The sequence below is a fragment of the Aquarana catesbeiana genome, linkage group LG03 (assembly GCF_042186555.1).
Source record: "Aquarana catesbeiana isolate 2022-GZ linkage group LG03, ASM4218655v1, whole genome shotgun sequence".
In the NCBI taxonomy this organism is placed as follows: Eukaryota; Metazoa; Chordata; class Amphibia; order Anura; family Ranidae; genus Aquarana; species Aquarana catesbeiana.
In genome coordinates this window covers 733,722,988-733,745,627 of record NC_133326.1, presented here as the reverse complement: position 1 = coordinate 733,745,627, position 22,640 = coordinate 733,722,988, and the positions used below count along the sequence as shown (strand labels likewise).

The 22,640-nt window shown below is 46.1% G+C and overlaps 1 protein-coding gene across 2 annotated transcripts in view; it reads left to right on the top strand.

The window, feature by feature from the left end:
- Positions 1-22,640, top strand: part of LOC141133843 (NACHT, LRR and PYD domains-containing protein 3-like) — a 185,916-nt gene that overhangs the window by 4,277 nt on the left and 158,999 nt on the right. Inside the window, exon 1 of one of the 2 annotated variants that reach the window (XM_073623419.1) lies at positions 22,024-22,544. The exons of the other annotated variant lie outside the window; for it this stretch is intronic. The gene's annotated coding sequence lies outside the window, so the exon portion shown is untranslated. Of the gene's footprint in view, positions 1-22,023; positions 22,545-22,640 lie in introns of those variants that run through there. 2 annotated transcript variants of the gene reach the window in all.

The following is a 22,640-nucleotide window of genomic DNA, read 5'->3' as shown; positions in this document are numbered from 1 at the left end:
CTACCTCGTGGTCCTCCGTTCCGGAGGCCCGCGCCGCTGCGGCGCATGGGTGGGCCTAGAAGCTTGTCTGGGGCCTACCACAGCAGCCGAGGAATGGTCCTGAGCTGTCCATCCAGAGTGAAGAAGCTGGACAACAGAGGAGATCCCAGGGGAGGACCCATCATGGAAGGATCATGCAGAGTGCTGGTCTGGAGAGGGGCCTGGTGACTCGGTTGGAGGACGTATCCTAAAGTAACTTTACAGCATAGTACTGCCAGGTTTGGCTTAAAGGTTCAAGTACTGTGTCTGACATTCACCGCAAAACCAATACATCCTGTGGCAGAGGATCGTACGGGTTCATCCCAAGCAAGTCTGTGGCAGAGACTTTTGTTCGAGCTACATACTGGCTGCTAGGCAAGTGAGAGAGGTCTATCCAGGCGAGCAAGGAGTGTGTCCCACGAGGGGAGCGCATTCTACTGTAATATTCAACTCTAAAGGACATTTGTCAAGAATCCTACAGAAAGGTATTTGAGCTTCCCTGCAGTTTCCCTTCCACCTCTTCCCTGCTATTAAAGCATTGAAAACGTACTCAAGTGTTGGTGCTTATATCATCCGGAGGTAAACTCAACGGAACCCTAGACCCAGTGATGGTGAAATAGAGGGAAGGAGAGTGAAGGTAACAAGCCCGCTTAAACCAGCAGCTCCGCCGAGAGTTATTGCTACATATATATATATATAAAGAAGCATAAAAATAGATACAAAATATATAAATATATAAAAATACATAAATATAAAATTAGGCATAAAATGAAAGAAATAGATAGGTACATATGTATATAGGAAACCTGTGAACGATGTTGGATACACAGAGAAGCACTGAAGGACCATTTCTAACCACTTAGTATTGTCAAGTTGTGTTTAGGTGCGAAGAACATGCATAGGCGTGTGAACATCTCTGTCAGCGGAAGCCGTGCAGGAACAAAGTGTGGATGTGAACAAATGAGCGCAGAATGCACATCAAAGAGCACAGGTGTGACCATACAGTTGTAAAAATACATAGACAGAGAAAAAAAATATAGATATAGATATATATATATATATATATATATATATATATATATATATATATATATATAATTATAGATATATAAATATATAATACAGATATATAAATGGAGCCCATCTAGGTGCACGTGACATGTGCCTATACTGAATAGGTATCATGACAGTAGGGTGGAATACAGAGTTAGTGTAGCATGGTGACAGGGAGTGTCACATGTGAACAGATTGAAATATAAAATATGCATATGAGCTATGTGAGTACAAGGGTGCAGTGGTGTTAATTGCTAGAAGAGAAGATGTCAGTTTAGTAAGCTGATGTGGAAACGCACCTAATTACATGGTATAGTAGGAGAGTTATATATACATATATATTAGTTCATGTTTTTTGCTTCAATGTTCATCAATCAATCATCGATTTGTCTCTATATTGATGTGGTACCTTCCATTATTTATTTTTACCATTTTTAATGTGATTTTTTTTTTTATATACGTCTCCAGTCTGTAGTGTCCAGCTCACACTTACCACTCTCCAGTCTGTAGTGTACCGCGCACACTTACCACACTGTAGTGTCCATCGCACACTTACCACTCTCCAGTCTGTAGTATACAGCGCACACTTACCATGTGCTCCTCACTATCCTGTTTTTGATCTATATTCCACCTAGAACGTTTGGACGTGGACTGTTATGGAGCTCAGAATAAGTAACTATACATCACAGGACATACCCTCCTACTAGCCCCTCCTCCCCATGTACACATGTCGGCCTACTGGCTCACACAGACTGTGTTCCCATTCTCTCAGGCTCTGATGAAGAGGTCACCCTCGAAACGCGTCAGCCTTTTTTAAACAGCTGCCTCTACATGGGCATATCCCCATTTTAACCTTTCAGTGTTTCATTTTGTCACCTGTTTTTTATGAAAGTATTATTTGTATTATTCAGATGGTTATATTTATTTGTTTGTATTCCATTATACATGATGAAACCAAATATGTTTTGATGTAAGCGGTTGATCACGCGCCCTCCATCCACCTCCTTCCACAAGTATTGGGACGCCTGCCTTTACATGCACATGGACTTTAATGGCATCCCAGTCTTAGTCCGTAGGGTTTAATATTGAGTTGGCTCCACCCTTTGCAGCTATAACAGCTTCGACTCTTCTGGGAAGGCCGTCCACAAAGTTTAGGAGGGTGTCTATGGGAATGTTTGACCATTCTTCCAGAAGAGCATTGTGAGGTCCGGCACAGATGTTGGCACAGAGTTTCATTTCACTGTAAGGGGGAATCCTGTACACTCTGATGTAACGGGGGATCCTGCACACTCTGATGTAAGGGGGAATCCTGCACACTCTGATGTAAGGAGGAATCCTGTACACTCTGATGTAAGGGGGAATCCTGCACACTCTAAAGTAAGGGGGTATCCTGTACACTCTGATGTAAGGGGGAATCCTGTACACTGTGATGTAAGGGGGGATCCTGCACACTCTGATGTAAGGGGGAATCCTGCACACTCTAAAGTAAGGGGGGATCCTGCACACTCTGATGTAAGGGGGGATCCTGCACACTCTGATGTAAGGGGGGATCCTGCACACTCTGATGTAAGGGGGGATCCTGCACACTCTGATGTAAGGGGGAATCCTGCACACTCTGATGTAAGGGGGGATCCTGCACACTCTGATGTAAGGGGGAATCCTGCACACTCTGATGTAAGGGGGAATCCTGTACACTGTGATGTAAGGGGGGATCCTGCACACTCTGATGTAAGGAGGAATCCTGTACACTCTGATGTAAGGGGGGATCCTGCACACTCTGATGTAAGGGGGGATCCTGCACACTCTGATGTAAGGGGGAATCCTGCACACTCTGATGTAAGGGGGGATCCTGCACACTCTGATGTAAGGGGGAATCCTGCACACTCTGATGTAAGGGGGGATCCTGCACACTCTGATGTAAGGGGGAATCCTGCACACTCTGATGTAAGGGGGAATCCTGTACACTGTGATGTAAGGGGGGATCCTGCACACTCTGATGTAAGGAGGAATCCTGTACACTCTGATGTAAGGGGGAATCCTGCACACTCTGATGTAAGGGGGGATCCTGCACACTCTGATGTAAGGGGGGATCCTGCACAATCTGATGTAAGGAGGAATCCTGTACACTCTGATGTAAGGGGGAATCCTGCACACTCTAAAGTAAGGGGGAATCCTGTACACTCTGATGTAAGGGGGAATCCTGTACACTCTGATGTAAGGGGGGATCCTGCACACTCTGATGTAAGGGGGAATCCTGTACACTCTGATGTAAGGGGGAATCCTGCACACTCTGATGTAAGGGGGAATCCTGCACACTCTGATGTAAGGGGGGATCCTGCACACTCTGATGTAAGGGGGAATCCTGCACACTGTGATGTAAGGGGGGATCCTGCACACTCTGATGTAAGGGGGAATCCTGCACACTCTAAAGTAAGGGGGGATCCTGCACACTCTGATGTAAGGGGGGATCCTGCACACTCTGATGTAAGGGGGAATCCTGCACACTCTGATGTAAGGGGGGATCCTGCACACTCTGATGTAAGGGGGAATCCTGCACACTCTGATGTAAGGGGGAATCCTGTACACTGTGATGTAAGGGGGGATCCTGCACACTCTGATGTAAGGAGGAATCCTGTACACTCTGATGTAAGGGGGAATCCTGCACACTCTGATGTAAGGGGGGATCCTGCACACTCTGATGTAAGGGGGGATCCTGCACAATCTGATGTAAGGAGGATTCCTGTACACTCTGATGTAAGGGGGAATCCTGCACACTCTAAAGTAAGGGGGAATCCTGTACACTCTGATGTAAGGGGGAATCCTGCACACTCTAAAGTAAGGGGGAATCCTGTACACTCTGATGTAAGGGGGGATCCTGCACACTCTGATGTAAGGGGGAATCCTGTACACTCTGATGTAAGGGGGAATCCTGCACACTCTGATGTAAGGGGGATCCTGCACACTCTGATGTAAGGGGGAATCCTGCACACTCTGATGTAAGGGGGGATCCTGCACACTCTGATGTAAGGGGGAACTCTGTGCTGGCCGGGTTCTAGTATCCAGATCTTCGTGTCAATGCATAAATATATTTTTTTACTTTTGTTAAACTTAAACACATTGCTAATAGCACTAGATATATTTTCTATATTGATTTTTGCACTGTTTAGCACTGAAAACTGTCATTTTAGGTACTTTTTTGCAGTGTCAGTAAAAAAAATGGGTGTCGTTTGTAAATTTTTGCCATCCTGACAGTAAATTTTGCCTCGGAGGGTTGGTAACTCTGCCCTGTGTGGGAAATTACTGTCTGTTGTAAGTTTTTCCGTTCCTATAAATAAAAGTGGGCTGCCATGCCCTTAAAAATGCAGTTCTGGAATGGTGCAACTTCTTGAAAAGGCATGCACTACTTGAGTTTAATCACCCCGATCTTCACAATATGTATATATTATATAGTCACAAGTATTGGGACGAAAAGTAGACACATAATGGTGAGAATTACTCCTGCGCTTGTGAGAGCGTTTGTTGTGTAATTTGGATAGTATTGTAGATGGTGAAAAGTATGAAAGAGACGGTAATGCGCGTCCCGCTGCCTCAGCTGACCAGGGGTGGTCTGGAGAAGACTGTGTGGAAGGAGGTGGATGGAGGGCGCGTGATCAACCGCTTACATCAAAAACATATTTGGTTTCATCATGTATAATGGAATACAAACAAATAAATATAACCATCTGAATAATACAAATAATACTTTCATAAAAACAGGTGACAAAATATACACTGAAAGGTTAAAATGGGGATATGCCCATGTAGAGGCAGATGTTTAAAAGAAGGCTGACGCGTTTCGAGGGTGACCTCTTCATCAGATCCTGAGAGAACGGGAACACAGTCTGTGTGAGCCAGTAGGCCGACATGTGTACATGGGGAGGAGGGGCTAGTAGGAGGGTATGTCCTGTGATGTATAGTTACTTATTCTGAGCTCCATAACAGTCCACGTCCAAACGTTCTAGGTGGAGTATAGATCAAAAACAGGATAGTGAGGAGCACATAAGTGTGTGCTGTACACTACAGACTGGAGACGTATATAAAAAAAAAAAAATCACATTAAAAACGGTAAAAATAAATAATGGAAGGTACCATATCAATATAGAGACAAATCGATGATTGATTGGTGATGAACATTGAAGCAAAAAACATGAACTAATATATATATATATGTAGCGCTGGTAGATTTGTGATCTACTATCTGATAGGTAAATTTAGTAAATTGCTCGTTAAAGGAAGTTAGATTTGCCTCTGTTCCAGCTTGGCTGACGTTGCGTGTGTTTCCATACTGAGCCGGTGGGTGTCGCTGTTACCATTGGCTAGTGCTGGAAAGGCAATGTGTCGAAGCGTATGGGTGCTCTTCTGTCCCGGAGAAAACTCGGTGGAGGTGATCTTCCGAGTTGCATTCTGGTAGAGGGTATTTATGGGACAGACGCCATGTTTTAGGGTCGTTTTACAGCCACCTGCTTAGAGTGCTACCTTGTGGTCCTCCGTTCCGGAGGCCCGCGCCGCTGTGGCACATGGGTGGGCCCAGAAGCTTGTCTGGGGCCTACCACAGCAGCTGAGGAATGGTCCTGAGCTGTCCATCCAGAGTGAAGAAGCTGGACAACAGAGGAGATCCCAGGGGAGGACCCGTCATGGAAGGATCATGCAGAGTGCTGGTCTGGAGAGGGGCCTGGTGACTCGGTTGGAGGACGTATCCTAAAGTAACTTTACAGCATAGTACTGCCGGGTTTGGCTTAAAGGTTCAAGTACTGTGTCTGACATTCACCGCAAAACCAATACATCCTGTGGCAGAGGATCGTACAGGTTCATCCCAAGCAAGTCTGTGGCAGAGACTTTTGTTCGTGCTGCGTACTGGCTGCTAGGCAAGTGAGAGAGGCCTATCCAGGCGAGCAAGGAGTGTGTCCCACGAGGGGAGCGTATTCTACTGTAATATTCAACTCTAAAGGACATTTGTCAAGAATCCTACAGAAAGGTATTTGAGCTTCCCTGCAGTTTCCCTTCCACCTCTTTCCTGCTACTAAAGCATTGAAAACGTACTCAAGTGTTGGTGCTTATATCATCCGGAGGTAAACTCAACGGAACCCTAGACCCAGTGCCGGTGAAACAGAGGGAAGGAGAGTGAAGGTAACAAGCCCGCTTAAACCAGCAGCTCCACCGAGAGTTATTGCTACATATATATATATATAAAGAAGCATAAAAATAGATACAAAATATATAAATATATAAAAATACATAAATATAAAATTAGGCATAAAATGAAAGAAATAGATGGGTACATATGTATATAGGAAACCTGTGAACGATGTTGGATACACAGAGAAGCACTGAAGGACCATTTCTAACCACTTAGTATTGTCAAGTTGTGTTTAGGTGCGAAGAACATGCATAGGCGTGTGAACATCTCTGTCAGCGGAAGCCGTGCAGGAACAAAGTGTGGATGTGAACAAATGAGCGCAGAATGCACATCAAAGAGCACAGGTGTGACCATACAGTTGTAAAAATACATAGACAGAAAAAAAAAATATATATAGATATATAAATATATAATACAGATATATAAATGGAGCCCACCTAGGTGCACGTGACATGTGCCTATACTGAATAGGTATCATGACAGTAGGGTGGAATACAGAGTTAGTGTAGCATGGTGACAGGGAGTGTCACATGTGAACAGATTGAAATATAAAATATGCATATGAGCTATGCGAGTACAAGGGTGCAGTGGTGTTAATTGCTAGAAGAGAAGATGTCAGTTTAGTAAGCTGATGTGGAAACGCACCTAATTACATGGTATAGTAGGAGAGTTATATATACATATATATTAGTTCATGTTTTTTGCTTCAATGTTCATCAATCAATCATCGATTTGTCTCTATATTGATATGGTACCTTCCATTATTTATTTTTACCATTTTTAATGTGATTTTTTTTTTTATATACGTCTCCAGTCTGTAGTGACCAGCGCACACTTACCACTCTCCAGTCTGTAGTGTACAGCACACACTTACCACTCCCCAGTCTGTAGTGACCAGCGCACACTTACCACTCCCCAGTCTGTAGTGTACAGCGCACACTTACCACTCTCCAGTCTGTAGTGTACAGCGCACACTTACCACTCCCCAGTCTGTAGTGACCAGCGCACACTTACCACTCTCCAGTCTGTAGTGTACAGCACACACTTACCACTCTCCAGTCTGTAGTGTACAGCGCACACTTACCACTCCCCAGTCTGTAGTGACCAGCGCACACTTACCACTCCCCAGTCTGTAGTGTACAGCGCACACTTACCACTCCCCAGTCTGTAGTGTACAGCGCACACTTACCACTCTCCAGTCTGTAGTGTACAGCGCACACTTACCACTCCCCAGTCTGTAGTGACCAGCGCACACTTACCACTCCCCAGTCTGTAGTGTACAGCGCACACTTACCACTCCCCAGTCTGTAGTGTACAGCGCACACTTACCACTCTCCAGTCTGTAGTGTACAGCGCACACTTACCACTCCCCAGTCTGTAGTGTACAGCACACACTTACCACTCCCCAGTCTGTAGTGACCAGCGCACACTTACCACTCTCCAGTCTGTAGTGTACAGCGCACACTTACCACTCCCCAGTCTGTAGTGACCAGCGCACACTTACCACTCTCCAGTCTGTAGTGTACAGCACACACTTACCACTCTCCAGTCTGTAGTGTACAGCGCACACTTACCACTCCCCAGTCTGTAGTGACCAGCGCACACTTACCACTCCCCAGTCTGTAGTGTACAGCGCACACTTACCACTCCCCAGTCTGTAGTGACCAGCGCACACTTACCACTCCCCAGTCTGTAGTGTACAGCGCACACTTACCACTCCCCAGTCTGTAGTGTACAGCGCACACTTACCACTCTCCAGTCTGTAGTGTACAGCGCACACTTACCACTCCCCAGTCTGTAGTGACCAGCGCACACTTACCACTCCCCAGTCTGTAGTGTACAGCGCACACTTACCACTCCCCAGTCTGTAGTGTACAGCGCACACTTACCACTCTCCAGTCTGTAGTGTACAGCGCACACTTACCACTCCCCAGTCTGTAGTGTACAGCACACACTTACCACTCCCCAGTCTGTAGTGACCAGCACACACTTACCACTCTCCAGTCTGTAGTGTACAGCGCACACTTACCACTCCCCAGTCTGTAGTGTACAGCACACACTTACCACTCCCCAGTCTGTAGTGACCAGCGCACACTTACCACTCTCCAGTCTGTAGTGTACAGCGCACACTTACCACTCCCCAGTCTGTAGTGTCCAGTGCACACTTACCACTCCCCAGTCTGTAGTGTCCAGCGCACACTTACCACTCTCCAGTCTGTAGTGTACAGCGCACACTTACCACTCCCCAGTCTGTAGTGTACAGCGCACACTTACCACTCCCCAGTCTGTAGTGACCAGCGCACACTTACCACTCTCCAGTCTGTAGTGTACAGCGCACACTTACCACTCTCCAGTCTGTAGTGTACAGCGCACACTTACCACTCCCCAGTCTGTAGTGACCAGCGCACACTTACCACTCTCCAGTCTGTAGTGTACAGCGCACACTTACCACTCTCCAGTCTGTAGTGTACAGCGCACACTTACCACTCTCCAGTCTGTAGTGACCAGCACACACTTACCACTCCCCAGTCTGTAGTGTACAGCACACACTTACCACTCTCCAGTCTGTAGTGTACAGCGCACACTTACCACTCTCCAGTCTGTAGTGTACAGCGCACACTTACCACTCTCCAGTCTGTAGTGTACAGCGCACACTTACCACTCCCCAGTCTGTAGTGACCAGCGCACACTTACCACTCCCCAGTCTGTAGTGTACAGCGCACACTTACCACTCCCCAGTCTGTAGTGACCAGCGCACACTTACCACTCTCCAGTCTGTAGTGTACAGCGCACACTTACCACTCCCCAGTCTGTAGTGTACAGCGCACACTTACCACTCCCCAGTCTGTAGTGTACAGCGCACACTTACCACTCTCCAGTCTGTAGTGTACAGCGCACACTTACCACTCCCCAGTCTGTAGTGTACAGCACACACTTACCACTCCCCAGTCTGTAGTGACCAGCACACACTTACCACTCTCCAGTCTGTAGTGTACAGCGCACACTTACCACTCCCCAGTCTGTAGTGTACAGCACACACTTACCACTCCCCAGTCTGTAGTGTCCAGTGCACACTTACCACTCCCCAGTCTGTAGTGTCCAGCGCACACTTACCACTCTCCAGTCTGTAGTGTACAGCGCACACTTACCACTCTCCAGTCTGTAGTGTACAGCGCACACTTACCACTCCCCAGTCTGTAGTGACCAGCGCACACTTACCACTCTCCAGTCTGTAGTGTACAGCGCACACTTACCACTCTCCAGTCTGTAGTGTACAGCGCACACTTACCACTCCCCAGTCTGTAGTGTACAGCACACACTTACCACTCTCCAGTCTGTAGTGTACAGCGCACACTTACCACTCTCCAGTCTGTAGTGTACAGCGCACACTTACCACTCCCCAGTCTGTAGTGACCAGCGCACACTTACCACTCCCCAGTCTGTAGTGACCAGCACACACTTACCACTCCCCAGTCTGTAGTGTACAGCACACACTTACCACTCCCCAGTCTGTAGTGACCAGCGCACACTTACCACTCCCCAGTCTGTAGTGACCAGCACACACTTACCACTCTCCAGTCTGTAGTGTCCAGCGCACACTTACCATGTGCTCCTCACTATCCTGTTTTTGATCTATATTCCACCTAGAACGTTTGGAAGTGGACTGTTATGGAGCTCAGAATAAGTAACTACACATCACAGGACATACCCTCCTACTAGCCCCTCCTCCCCATGTACACATGTCGGCCTACTGGCTCACACAGACTGTGTTCCCGTTCTCTCAGGCTCTGATGAAGAGGTCACCCTCGAAACGCGTCAGCCTTTTTTAAACAGCTGTCTCTACATGGGCATATCCCCATTTTAACCTTTCAGTGTATATTTTGTCACCTGTTTTTTTATGAAAGTATTATTTGTATTATTCAGATGGTTATATTTATTTGTTTGTATTCCATTATACATGATGAAACCAAATATGTTTTGATGTAAGCGGTTGATCACGCGCCCTCCATCCACCTCCTTCCACAAGTATTGGGACGCCTGCCTTTACATGCACATGGACTTTAATGGCATCCCAGTCTTAGTCCGGAGGGTTTAATATTGAGTTGGCTCCGCCCTTTACAGCTATAACAGCTTCGACTCTTCTGGGAAGGCCGTCCACAAGGTTTAGGAGTGTGTCTATGGGAATGTTTGACCATTCTTCCAGAAGAGCATTTGTGAGGTCCGGCACAGATGTTGGACGAGAAGGCCTGGCTTGCAGTCTCCGCTCTAATTCATCCCAAAGATGTTCTGTCGAGTTGAGGTCAGGACTCTGTGCAGGCCAATCAGTTTCATCCACCCCAAACTCGCTCACCCATGTCTTTATGGACCTTGCTTTGTGCACTGGTGCGCAGTCATGTTGGAATAGGAAGAGGCCATCCCCAAACTGTTCCCACAAAGATGGGAGCATGAACATGTCCAAAATGTCTTGGTATGCTAACGCCTTAAGAGTTCCCTTCACTGGAACTAAGGGGCCAACCCCAACCCCCGAGGGGCCAACCCTAACCCCTTAGAGGCCAACCCTAACCCCTGAGGGGCCAACTTTAACCCCTGAGGGGCCAACCCTAACCCCTGAGGGGCCAACCCTAACCCCTGAGGGGCCAACCTTAACCCCTGAGGGGCCAACCCTAACCCCTGAGGGGCCAACTTTAACCCCTGAGGGGCCAACCCTAACCCCTGAGGGGCCAACCTTAACCCCTGAAGGGTCAACCCTAACCCCTGAAGGGTCAACCCTAACCCCTGAGAGGCCAACCCTAACCCCTGAGGGGCCAACCCTAACCCCTGAGGGGCCAACCTTAACCCCTGAGAGGCCAACCCTAACCCCTGAAGGGTCAACCCTAACCCCTGAGAGGCCAACCCTAACCCCTGAGGGGCCAACACTAACCCCTGAGGGGCCAACCCTAACCCCTGAGAGGCCAACCCTAACCCCTGAGGGGCCAACCCTAACCCCTGAGGGGCCAACCCTAACCCCTGAGGGGCCAACCCTAACCCCTGAGGGGCCAACCCTAACCCCTGAGGGGCCAACCCTAACCCCTGAGAGGCCAACCCTAACCCCTGAAGGGTCAACCCTAACCCCTGAGGGGCCAACCCTAACCCCTGAGGGGCCAACCTTAACCCCTAAAGGGCCAACCTTAACCCCTGAAAAACAACCCCACACCATCAGTGGCAGCCTGTGTGTGTAAATGACTCCAGCACTGTCTGAGAACCTAATCTAAGGGGCACTGCTGCAAAAACCTGTCAGTCTGATCCAAACAGAAAAAGAAATAGATGAGATAGTGATGGTGTTTGTGCTGTGTGAATAAGGGAGAAAAGGAAGGGGAGTGCTGCAAAAAGATGCCAGTGATATGTGGAAACTGAAAAAATCTGAAAGAAAAACAAAAATCATCTAAGTGTTGTCACCAAATAATCCTCGTTATAAGAAATCCTAGTACATCCAATAATGACTAGTGCAGTGTAAGCCCTCATGCACACAGGCTGTTAAAATAACGTTATGAAAACGCCAGTATCTTTGTAGTGATTTTTTAAAACTTTTTTTAGCTTTTTTCAGCGTTTTTGCAATAGCGTTCTTTAGCATTTTTCCGCGTTAGCGTTTTTTAGCGTTTTTTTTTTTTTTTCAATTTTTTTTTTTTTTTTTCAATGGATCAAAAACGTTACAAAACGTTGGTGAATGACGTTTTTTAGCGTTTTTCAGCGTTAGAGCGTTTTTACAGCTGAAAAACGTCTCTCAGAACCCACTGGTCCTGGGTTTTTTTTAAAGCTTAAAAACGCCTATGCCACTTGCAGCTCAAAAACGCCTAGGTGGGCATGAAGCCATAGACTAACATAGACAGGCCTTTTTAAGCTGCAAGAAAAGCTCAAAAAAGCAGCTGTAAAAACGTCCGTGTGCATGAGGACTAATAATACAAAATGAAGACGTGTGAAACATATAAAAAATATATACCAATCATAGGCCACATAGAGCTGAGTGGATGCTCATGTAAATACACACAGTAATTAATCCCAGACAAAATATTGATAAAATATATAAAAGTAGCAGAAAGTTCATATAGTAATATGATATAATGGAAGAAATCTGTGTAGGGCAAAAATCGACCAATCCCACCACCAGGAAACACACCGTGTCCAAAATACAATCTTCAGTGATGACACCTCTGTGTCTACAAGCAGCTGACCTCACTGCTGTAATGTATACAGTATATACTGGTCACAGATATCAATAAATCTCTTCCACATACGGGATTTGGAGTGTTCTCTCTGTATATTTCCATCGATATCCATTGAGTCTATATCTGACAACACCGGGGAGCGGAGCGGTGATTCCATATAAAGGACATATGAAGTCGGTGTTCATGGATTGACGCCTATGCTCCTTTCTATAAAGTGAGAGCATCCACCCAGCTCTATGTGGCCTATGATTGGTATCTATTCTTTATATGTTTCACACGTCTTCATTTTGTATTATTACACTGCACTAGTCATTATTGGATGTACTAGGATTTCTTATAACGAGGATTATTTGGTGACGACACGTATATGATTTTTGTTTTTCTTTCACATTTTTTCAGTTTCCACATATCACTGGCATCTTTTTGCAGCACTGCCCTTCCTTTTATCTCTTATTCACACAACGCAAACACCATCACTATCTCATCAGTGGCAGCCCGTCCATTAAGAGCGCACGGGCGCCGCCGCCCTATCCATGTGTCCAGCCCCCTAATCTACATGCAGGGCACCAGACGCATGGATTCCAATGAGGTTGGAAAGGCTCTAAAAGGGTTCAAAAGAAGGGTGGGCTCGTGGTGCAGAGCCCACCCAGTTGTGTGACAATAGCGATGAAATATTCACTATTCTCACACTGATCCTCCACCCAGCCAATCAGAAAGTGGGTCCTGAGACCCGTCACCTGATTGGCTGAAAGGACAGGTGATCCTTTTGGATGCCTAGGAGGAGGAGGCAGAAGACGCATGGTGGAAGCCACCATGATGCAGAGGAGGAGGAGACGCTCACCCACTGCCTGTCACCTGTAGGGGCGCTGCCCGCAACCTACATGGGGTAAGTGCGGGGCTGGATGACTGGCTGCAAGACTCCCAGGGGGGAGGGTGACCCAACCAATTTGGAGCAGAGGGTGGAACCACCGGCTGACCAGGGGGGTAGTTGTTTGCCCCCCCATTAAAAAAAAAACAAAAAAACACCAGCTACCACTACACATCATAATCCCCCCTCCAACAAATGATTTGGAACAGTGCACAAAGCAAGGTCCATAAAGACATGGATGAACAAGTTTGCGGTAGATGAACCTGACTGGCCTGCACAGAGTCCTGATCTCAACCCGATAGAACACCTTTGGGATGAATTAGAGCGGAGACTGCGAGCCAGGCCTTCTCATCCAACATCAGTGCCTGACCTCACAAATGCTCTTCTGGAAGAATGGTCAAACATTCCCATAGACACCCTCCTAAACCTTGTGGACGGCCTTCCCAGAAGAGTTGAAGCTGTTATAGCTGCAAAGGGCGGAGCCAACTCAATATTGAACCCTACGGACTAAGACTGGGATGCCATTAAAGTTCATGTGTGTGTGTAAAGGCAAGATAGTGTAAGACAGTGTTTCTCAGAGCTGCTGACTAATTGAAAATTATAATATTCCGCCCTGACTGATCGACTCCTATAAAAAATTGATCGGATGAGACGTTAAGGCTATTAAATTGTTTGTGGATTTGATTGTTTTGATGGAATCACACAAAATGCAGCAAGCTGTACTTTTTTTTTTAAATGCACATAAAGGCAACACAATGGTATCAACGAGGTTTATTGAAATACATTAAAAAAAAATATGTTTGCATATGCATTTGTACTGTGTTAAAAAAAAAAAAAAAAAATTGATTGCATCTGAGTGTTGTAAACGAGTCCTAAAGGAGTTCAGAGGGCGAGTTTTAAGTGGTTGTACACCCTGCATACCCCGCACATCCCGCACACCCTGTACACGGTACGTGATCTGCTTCCCGCGGGCAGGGGGCCGTGCCCCCCCCGGTGCCTGAGGCGGTCGGCTTTGTTAGGGGAGGGATCCAGGCTGAGGGGGAGACCACTCAACGAATGAGAATCTTCCTCTGCTGCTGTAATGTAAACATTATTTTCCATTCCGGCGCCGAGGAGAGAAGACATAAGCATTACAACACTACACTTACAGTAAAACACACTAGGCACACATTTCACCCCCATCACCCCCTGATCACCCCCTGATCACCCCCCCCCCGTCACAGTGACACCAATAGCAGTTTATGTTTTTTTTCTGATTACTGCATTGGTGTCATTTTGTGACAGTTATAAGTGTTAGGGCAGTTAGTTTTAGCCCCCTTTAGGTCTAGGGTACCCCCCTAACCCCCCCTAATAAAGTTTTAACCCCTTGATCACCCCCCGTCACCAGTGTCACTAAGCAATCGTTTTTCTGTTCGCTGTATTAGTGTCGCTGGTGACGCTAGTTAGGGACGTAAATATTTAGGTTCGCCGTCAGCGTTTTATAGCATCAGGGACCCCCATATACTACCGAATAAATGTTTTAACCCCTTGTTTGCCCCCTAGTTAACCCTTTCACCACTGATCACCGTATAAGTGTTACGGGTGATGCTGGTTAGTCCATTTTTTATAGTGTCAGGGCACCCGCCGTTTATTACCTAATAAAGATTTAGCCCCCTGATCACCCGGCGGTGATATAACTTAGGTTTTAGGGTCAGATAGGGTCTGCGTCGCCCCAGGCAGCGTCAGGTTAGCGCCAGTACCGCTAACACCCACGCACGCAGCATACGCCTCCCTTAGTGGTATAGTATCTGAACGGATCAATATCTGATCCGATCAGATCTATACTGGCGTCCCCAGCAGTTTAGGGTTCCCAAAAACGCAGTGTTAGCGGGATCAGCCCAGATACCTGCTAGCACCTGCGTTTTGCCCCTCCGCCCGACCCAGCCCAGCCCACCCAAGTGCAGTATCGATCGATCACTGTCACTTACAAAACACTAAAGGCATAACTGCAGCGTTCGCAGAGTCAGGCCGGATCCTTGTGATCGCTAACAGTTTTTTTGGTAGCGTTTTGGTGAACTGGCAAGCTCCAGCGGCCTAGTACACCCCGGTCGTAGTCAAACCAGCACTGCAGTAACACTTGGTGACGTGGCGAGTCCCATAAGTGCAGTTCAAGCTGGTGAGGTGGCAAGCACAAGTAGTGTCCCGCTGCCACCAAGAAGACAAACAGGCCCGTCATGCCCATAGTGCCCTTCCTGCTGCATTCGCCAATCCTAATTGGGAACCCACCGCTTCTGCAGCGCCCGTACTTCCCCCATTCACATCCCCAACCAAATGCAGTCGGCTGCATGAGAGGCATTTTCTTTATGTCCTCCCGAGTACCCCTACCCAGCGAACCCCCCCAAAAAAGATGTCGTGTCTGCAGCAAGCGCGGATATAGGCGTGACACCCACTATTATTGTCCCTCCTGTCCTGACAATCCTGGTCTTTGCATTGGTGAATGTTTTGAACGCTACCATTCACTAGTTGAGTATTAGCGTAGGGTACAGCATTGCACAGACTAGGCACACTTTCACAGGGTCTCCCAAGATGCCATCACATTTTGAGAGACCCGAACCTGGAACCGGTTACAGTTATAAAAGTTACAGTTACAAAAAAAAAGTGTAGAAAAAAAAAACAAAAAAATATATAAAATAATAAAAAAAATAGTTGTCGTTTTATTGTTCTCTCTCTCTCTATTCTCTCTATTGTTCTGCTCTTTTTTACTGTATTCTATTCTGCAATGTTTTATTGTTATTATGTTTTATCATGTTTGCTTTTCAGGTATGCAATTTTTTATACTTTACTGTTTACTGTGTTTTATTGTTAACCATTTTTTTGTGTTCAGGTACGCCATTCAGCTGCAGCGCATATTTATTTATCTTGACAGCAGCAGCATTTCCTCCCACGATACATAAAGCTGTGACTCCAGCGCTGTCGGAGGTGATATATGCTGAAGGATGGGGGCAGCAGGGGCGGTGGAGCGATTTGCTCCTAACTTTTGGGGTGGATGCCCCCATGCTTCGGCATTTATATACGGTGCATGTATGCCCATCATTAGAAGTGGGTGGATGAAGGAAGGTATTCTAATGGTGGGCATACCCACCGATCAATATCTTTTTTTCGTTCAGCCCACAGGCTGCATGAAAAAAAAGATTACAATATATGCCCAACAAGGACCAGCAACATACTGGTATGTTTCTGGACTTTGAGTGGTTATACCAGAATGATGCCTGCAGGTTTAGGTATCATCTTGGTATCATTATTTTCAGCCAGCAGTCATATTTCATGTAAAAGTAATCCTAGCGGCTAATTAGCCTCTAGACTGCTTTTGCAAGCAGTGGGAGGGAATGCCCCCCCCTCCCACCATCTTCCATGTTTTTCTCTCAACAGGGAACCTGAGAATGCAGCCGGTGATTCGGCCAGCTGACCATAGAGCTGATCAGAGACCAGAGTGGCTCCAATCATCTCTATGGTCTAAGAAACCGGAAGCTACGAGCATTTCATGAGACTTAGATTTTGCCGGATGTAAATAGCGCTGATGTAAAGCATGTCATATATGGTATCCATGTACTCAGCCTAAGATCATCTTTTTTATTTCATCAAACATTTGGGCAATATAGTGTGTTTTAGTGCATTAAAATTTAAAAAAGTGTGTTTTTTCCACAAAAAATGTGTTTGAAAAATCACTGCGCAAATACTGTGTAAAAAAAATGAAACACCCACCATTTTAATCTGTATGGCCTTTGCTTTAAAAAAATATATAATGTTTTGGGGTTCAAAGTAATTTTCTTGCAAAAAATGTTTTTTTCATGTAAACAGTGTCAGAAAGGGCTTTGTCTTCAAGTGGTTAGAAGAGTGGGTGATGTGTGACATAGGCTTCTAAATGTTGTGCATAAAATGCCAGGACAGTTCAACCCCCCCCCAAATGACCCCATTTTGGAAAGTAGACACCCCAAGCTATTTGCTGAGAGGCATGTCGAGTCCATGGAATATTTTATATTGTGACACAAGTTGCGGGAAAGAGACACATTTTTTTTTTTTTTTTTTTTGCACAAAGTTGTCACTAAATGATATATTGCTCAAACATGCCATGGGAATATGTGAAATTACACCCCAAAATACATTCTGTTGCTTCTCCTGAGTACGGGGATACCACATGTGTGAGACTTTTTGGGAGCCTAGCCGCGTACGGGACCCCGAAAACAAAGCACCGCCTTCAGGCTAAGGGCATACATTTTTTATTTCATTCCTCACTGCCTATCACAGTTTCGGAGGCCATGGAATGCCCAGATGGCACAAAACCCCCCCAAATGACCCCATTTTGGAAAGTAGACACCCCGAGCTTTTTGCTGAGAGGTATAGTGAGTATTTTGCAGACCTCTCTTTTTGTCACAAAGTTTTGAAAATTTAAAAAAGAAAAAAAAAAACATTTTTCTTTTCTTTCTTCATTTTCAAAAACAAATGAGAGCTGCAAAATACTCACCATGCCTCTCAGCAAATAGCTTGGGGTGTCTACTTTCCAAAATTTGGTCATTTGGGGGGGGTTTGTGCCATCTTGGCATTTTATGGCCTTCGAAACTGTGATAGGTACCGTAGTGAGGAGTGATATCAAAAATGTATGCCCTTAGAAATCTTGAAGGAGGTACTTAGTTTTTGGGGTCCTGTACGCGGCTAGGCTCCCAAAAAGTCCCACATGTGGTATCCCCATACTCAGGAGAAGCAGCTAAATGTATTTTGGGGTGCAATTCACATATGACCATGGCCTGTGTGAGCAATATATCATTTAGTGACAACTTTTTGTAATTTTTTTTTTGTCATTATTCAATCATTTGGGACAAAAAAAAATAGTATTCAATGGGCTCAACATGCCTCCCAACAGTTTCCTTGGGGTGTCTACTTTCCAAAATGGGGTAATTTGGGGGGGTTGTACTGCCCTGCCATTTTAGAACCTCAAGAAATGAGATAGGCAGTCATAAACTAAAAGCTGTGTAAATTCCAGAAAATGTACACTAGTTTGTAGATGCTATAACTTTTGTGCAAACCAATAAATATACGCTTATTGAATTTTTTTTTTACCAAAGACATGTGGCTGAATACTTTTTGGACTAAATGTATGACTAAAATTGAGTTTATTGGATTTTTTTATAACAAAAAGTAGAAAATATCGTTTTTTTCAAAATTTTCGGTCTTTTTCTGTTTATAGCGCAAAAAAAAAAAAAAAAAAAAAAAAAAAAAATCACAGAGGAGATCAAATACCATCAAAAGAAAGCTCTATTTGTGGGAACACAAGGACGCAAATTTTGTTTGTGTACAGCATTGCATGACCATGCAATTAGCAGTTAAAGCGACGCAGTGCCAAATTGTAAAAAGTGCTCTGGTCAGGAAGGGGGTAAATCCTTCCGGGGCTGAAGTGGTTAAAGTGTAGCTCCAGCCAAAAAAACAATTTTTAAGCTTTTTGGAAAACATAGGGAAGGGTTATCATCCCTGTGACATTTGTTTTGCTGTCTGTGCTCCTCTTCAGAAGATTTCACCTCATATATAGTGTGGGGTGTGTACTAAACCCAATGAGCCATAATTGGCCAAAGCCACCCTGGCTTTGGCCAATTACAGCTCTCTGTACATATGGCGCTGTACAGGTCACAGTGCGGGTCATAGTGCATGCTTGGCCAATCATCAGCCAGCAATGCACTGCGATGCCGCAGTGAATTATGGGCCGTGACGCGCCACTCGAATTTGGCGTGAAAGGCCCATAACGTTCGCAATTCGACGAACGGTCGAACAGGCGATGTTCGAGTCGAACATGTGTTCGACTTGAACTCGAAGCTCATCCCTAATTACCAGTAACTAAAGGGTTACCAACAGTGGAGATGTCCTTATCAGCACTCTTCACAGCAGTCTGCACACCCTTCACTGGCTTTCTGTACACAGGTGGGAGTCTCAGCCAGGAGATGAGCTTGCTCTCTGCTGCACCAGCCATAGGAACTACACCTCCATTATATTGTATAGGCAAGTCATGAACAAAAACAGCTTTTTCTGCCACCTGTTGTTTCAAAGGTTTTGGGGGGACATCATTATCCTCTTCTTCATCCTTTAGATGATCCAGACACGGCGACCATGCAAAGGGGATTCCATTTCTGTGATTAACTTTAGCATACCTGCTCCCTTCACCGTCTCATATGGATCATCTTGCTCCATAGCCTCCTGCTGCGGTGACAAGGGCACAGAACTTCCTTGGCCCGATGACATACTGCCAGTCAAAACACCTGACTGCTGATCACCGACAGCCTGTGTGCCAGAGATTTCTCCACTTTCTGCAGGCATACTGTTACTTGGCTCGGAATGTAAAGATTTTCCAGCGTGCTGGCAAGAAACACAGTCTGAGCCCACAGTAAATTTTTGGCTTTGCACTGACCTTGGCTTCTCGCACTCTGGTGATGCTTCTCCTTCACTGGACTCTATGGGCCCTCTGCTCAATGTACGAAAGCGATCATCATTGCCATATTTCTCCTTGAAAGCTCCGCTGGTTTCTTTCAATGCGGCCACCAGCAGACTCTACTTTTCCACTTTGGCCTCCAAAGCCATTAATTCAGGCTGCATCTGTCTTCTCTTGGAACTGTGAAGCCAGTTATTTGCAATTTTTTTATGCTTGAAGTCAAACTTTAACTTTGCCAGTATTTGCTCCTCTTTGGCAATTCTTGCAATCCTCGCACAAACCTTCTTTCTGTAGGCTGACAGGCTTTCGCCTTTAGCTGGGCCATTTCCCAGGTCCTCAAACACTGGTATGGGAGGACCAGTACTCTGGCCATCTGGGGGATCCTCCCCTGGGTCCACCCCAGATTCCTGCATCCACTCTGGGTATAGGGAGTAATCAAGCTCCCTGGATCAGTAGGCCTCACTGGAGCTCAGGAGATCAGCAGCAGTGCAGCCACATCCTTTGCAGCTATAACAGCTTCAACTCTTCTGGGAAGGCCGTCCACAAGGTTTAGGAGTGTGTCTATGGGAATGTTTGACCATTCTACCAGAAGAGCATTTGTGAGGTCAGGTACTGATGTTGGAGGAGAAGGCCTGGCTCTCAGTCTCCACTCCAATTCATCCCAAAGATGTTCTGTCAGGTTGAGTTCAGGTCTCTGTGCAGGCCAATCAGGTTCATCCACCCCAAACTTGTTCATCCATGTCTTTATGGACATTGCTTTGTGCACTGGTGCACAGACATGTTGGAACAGGAAGGGGCCATCCCCAAACTGTTCCCACAAAGTTGGGAGCATGAAAATGTCCAAAATGTCTTGGTATGCTGACACCTTAAGAGTTCCCTTCACTGGAACTAAGGGGCCAACCCTAACCCCTGAGTGGTCAACCCTAACCCCTGAAAAACAACCCCACACCATCAGTGGCAGCCTTTCCATTAGGGGCTCACGGGCGCTGCCCCCCTATCCATGTGTCCAGCCCCCTAATCTACATGCAGGGCACCAGACGCATGGATTCCAATGGGGTTGAAAAGGCTCTAATAGGCTTCAAAAAAAGGGTGGGCTCATGGTGCAGAGCACTGTGCTCCGAGCCCACCCAATTGTGTGACAATAGCAAATGAATATTCACTATTCTCACACTGATCCTCCTCCCAGCCTATCAGAAAGTGGGTCCTGAGACCCATCACCCGATTAGCTGAAAGTACAGGTGATCCTTTTGGATGCCTAGGAGGAGGAGGAGGCAGAAGATGCATGGTGGAAGCCACCATGATGCAGAGGAGGAGGAGACGCCCACCCACTGCCCGTCATTCGTAGGGGCACTTCCCGCAACCTACATTGGGTAAGTGCGGGGCTGGATGACTGGTTGCAAGACTCCCAGGGGGTAGGGTGACCCAACCAATTGGGAGCAGGGGGTGGAGCCACCGGCTGACCAGGGGGGTAGTTGTTTGCCCCCCCTAAAAAAAAAAAAAAAACACCAGCTGCCACTGCACATCATAATCCCCCTCCACCAAATAATTTGGACCAGTGCACAAAGCAAGCAAGGCCTTCTCGTCCAACATCAGTGCCTGGCCTCACAAACACACTCTTCTGGAAGAATGGTCAAACATTCCCATGGAAACACTCCTAAACCTTGTGGATGGCCTTCCCAGAAGAGTTGAAGCTGTTATAGCTGCAAAGTTTGGGCCAATTGTATATTGAACCATACGGACTAAGACTGGGATTTCATTAAAGTTCATGCGTGTGTAAAGGCAGGCGTCCCAATATTTTTGGTAAGATAGTGTTTCTCAGAGCTGCTGACTGATTGAAAATGATAATATTCCACCCTGACTGATCGACTCAGTTTGATCGAATCCTATCGAAATTGATCGGATGAGACATTAAGGCTATTAAATTGTTTGTGGATTTGATTGTTTTGATGGAATCACACAAAATGCAGCAAGCTGTACTTTTTTTTTTTAAACCTGCATAACCTACATAATAGGCAACACAATGGTATAAACAAGGTTTATTGAAATACGTAAATTTTTTGGCATATGCATTTGTACTGCGTTAAAAATAAAACATTTGAGTGCATCTGAGTGTTGTAAACGAGTCCTGAAAGACCTCAGAGGGTGAGTTTAAAGTGGTTGTACATCCTGCATACCCTGCACACCCTGCACACCCTGTACAACCACTTTTACCTACAGGTAAGCCTATATTAAGGCTGTAGGTGCTGGAAATATCTCCTAAACCTCCACGGTTTAGGAGATATTTACAATAAAGCCAGGCGCCGATGTCTACGGCGCATGCGCACTTTAGAAAGGGCAGATTGTGCCGTTTCTAAAGGGGTCATGCCGTGACTGGCGGCTCCCACATGCATGCACGGGAGTGATGTCACATGACTTCGGTCAATCACAGAGCTGGAGTTCATGGCCCCGGAAGGAAGAGAGGTGAAGATGGATGCTCGCTGCTAGTGGGGACAGTGGTGACATCGCAGGCTTCAGTTTCAGCTAAGTGACACATAATGGGCTACTATGTGATGTGATGCATAGTATCCCCTTATGCTTTACTTTTGCAGGGAAATAAAGACAAAGTAAAACCCATCACGGTTTACTTCCTCTGTAAACTTTAGCTTTGTACACGACCCTCTCGGAGACCACAGCTCAGGAAACATGCAATTTCCTGCTATGGGTGTGTGAGAAAAATACAAGAGACGGTTATAAGAAAGTGAAACATTGCAAGATTCGTCTGAGCGTGTCACAGGGGTAAGAATTTTTGTATCTTTCTGAGTTTTTGAGTCTGAGATGAACGAGGGATGGAGGGAGAAATAAAGAAAGAAATAGGTAGGGAAGGAGAGAGAA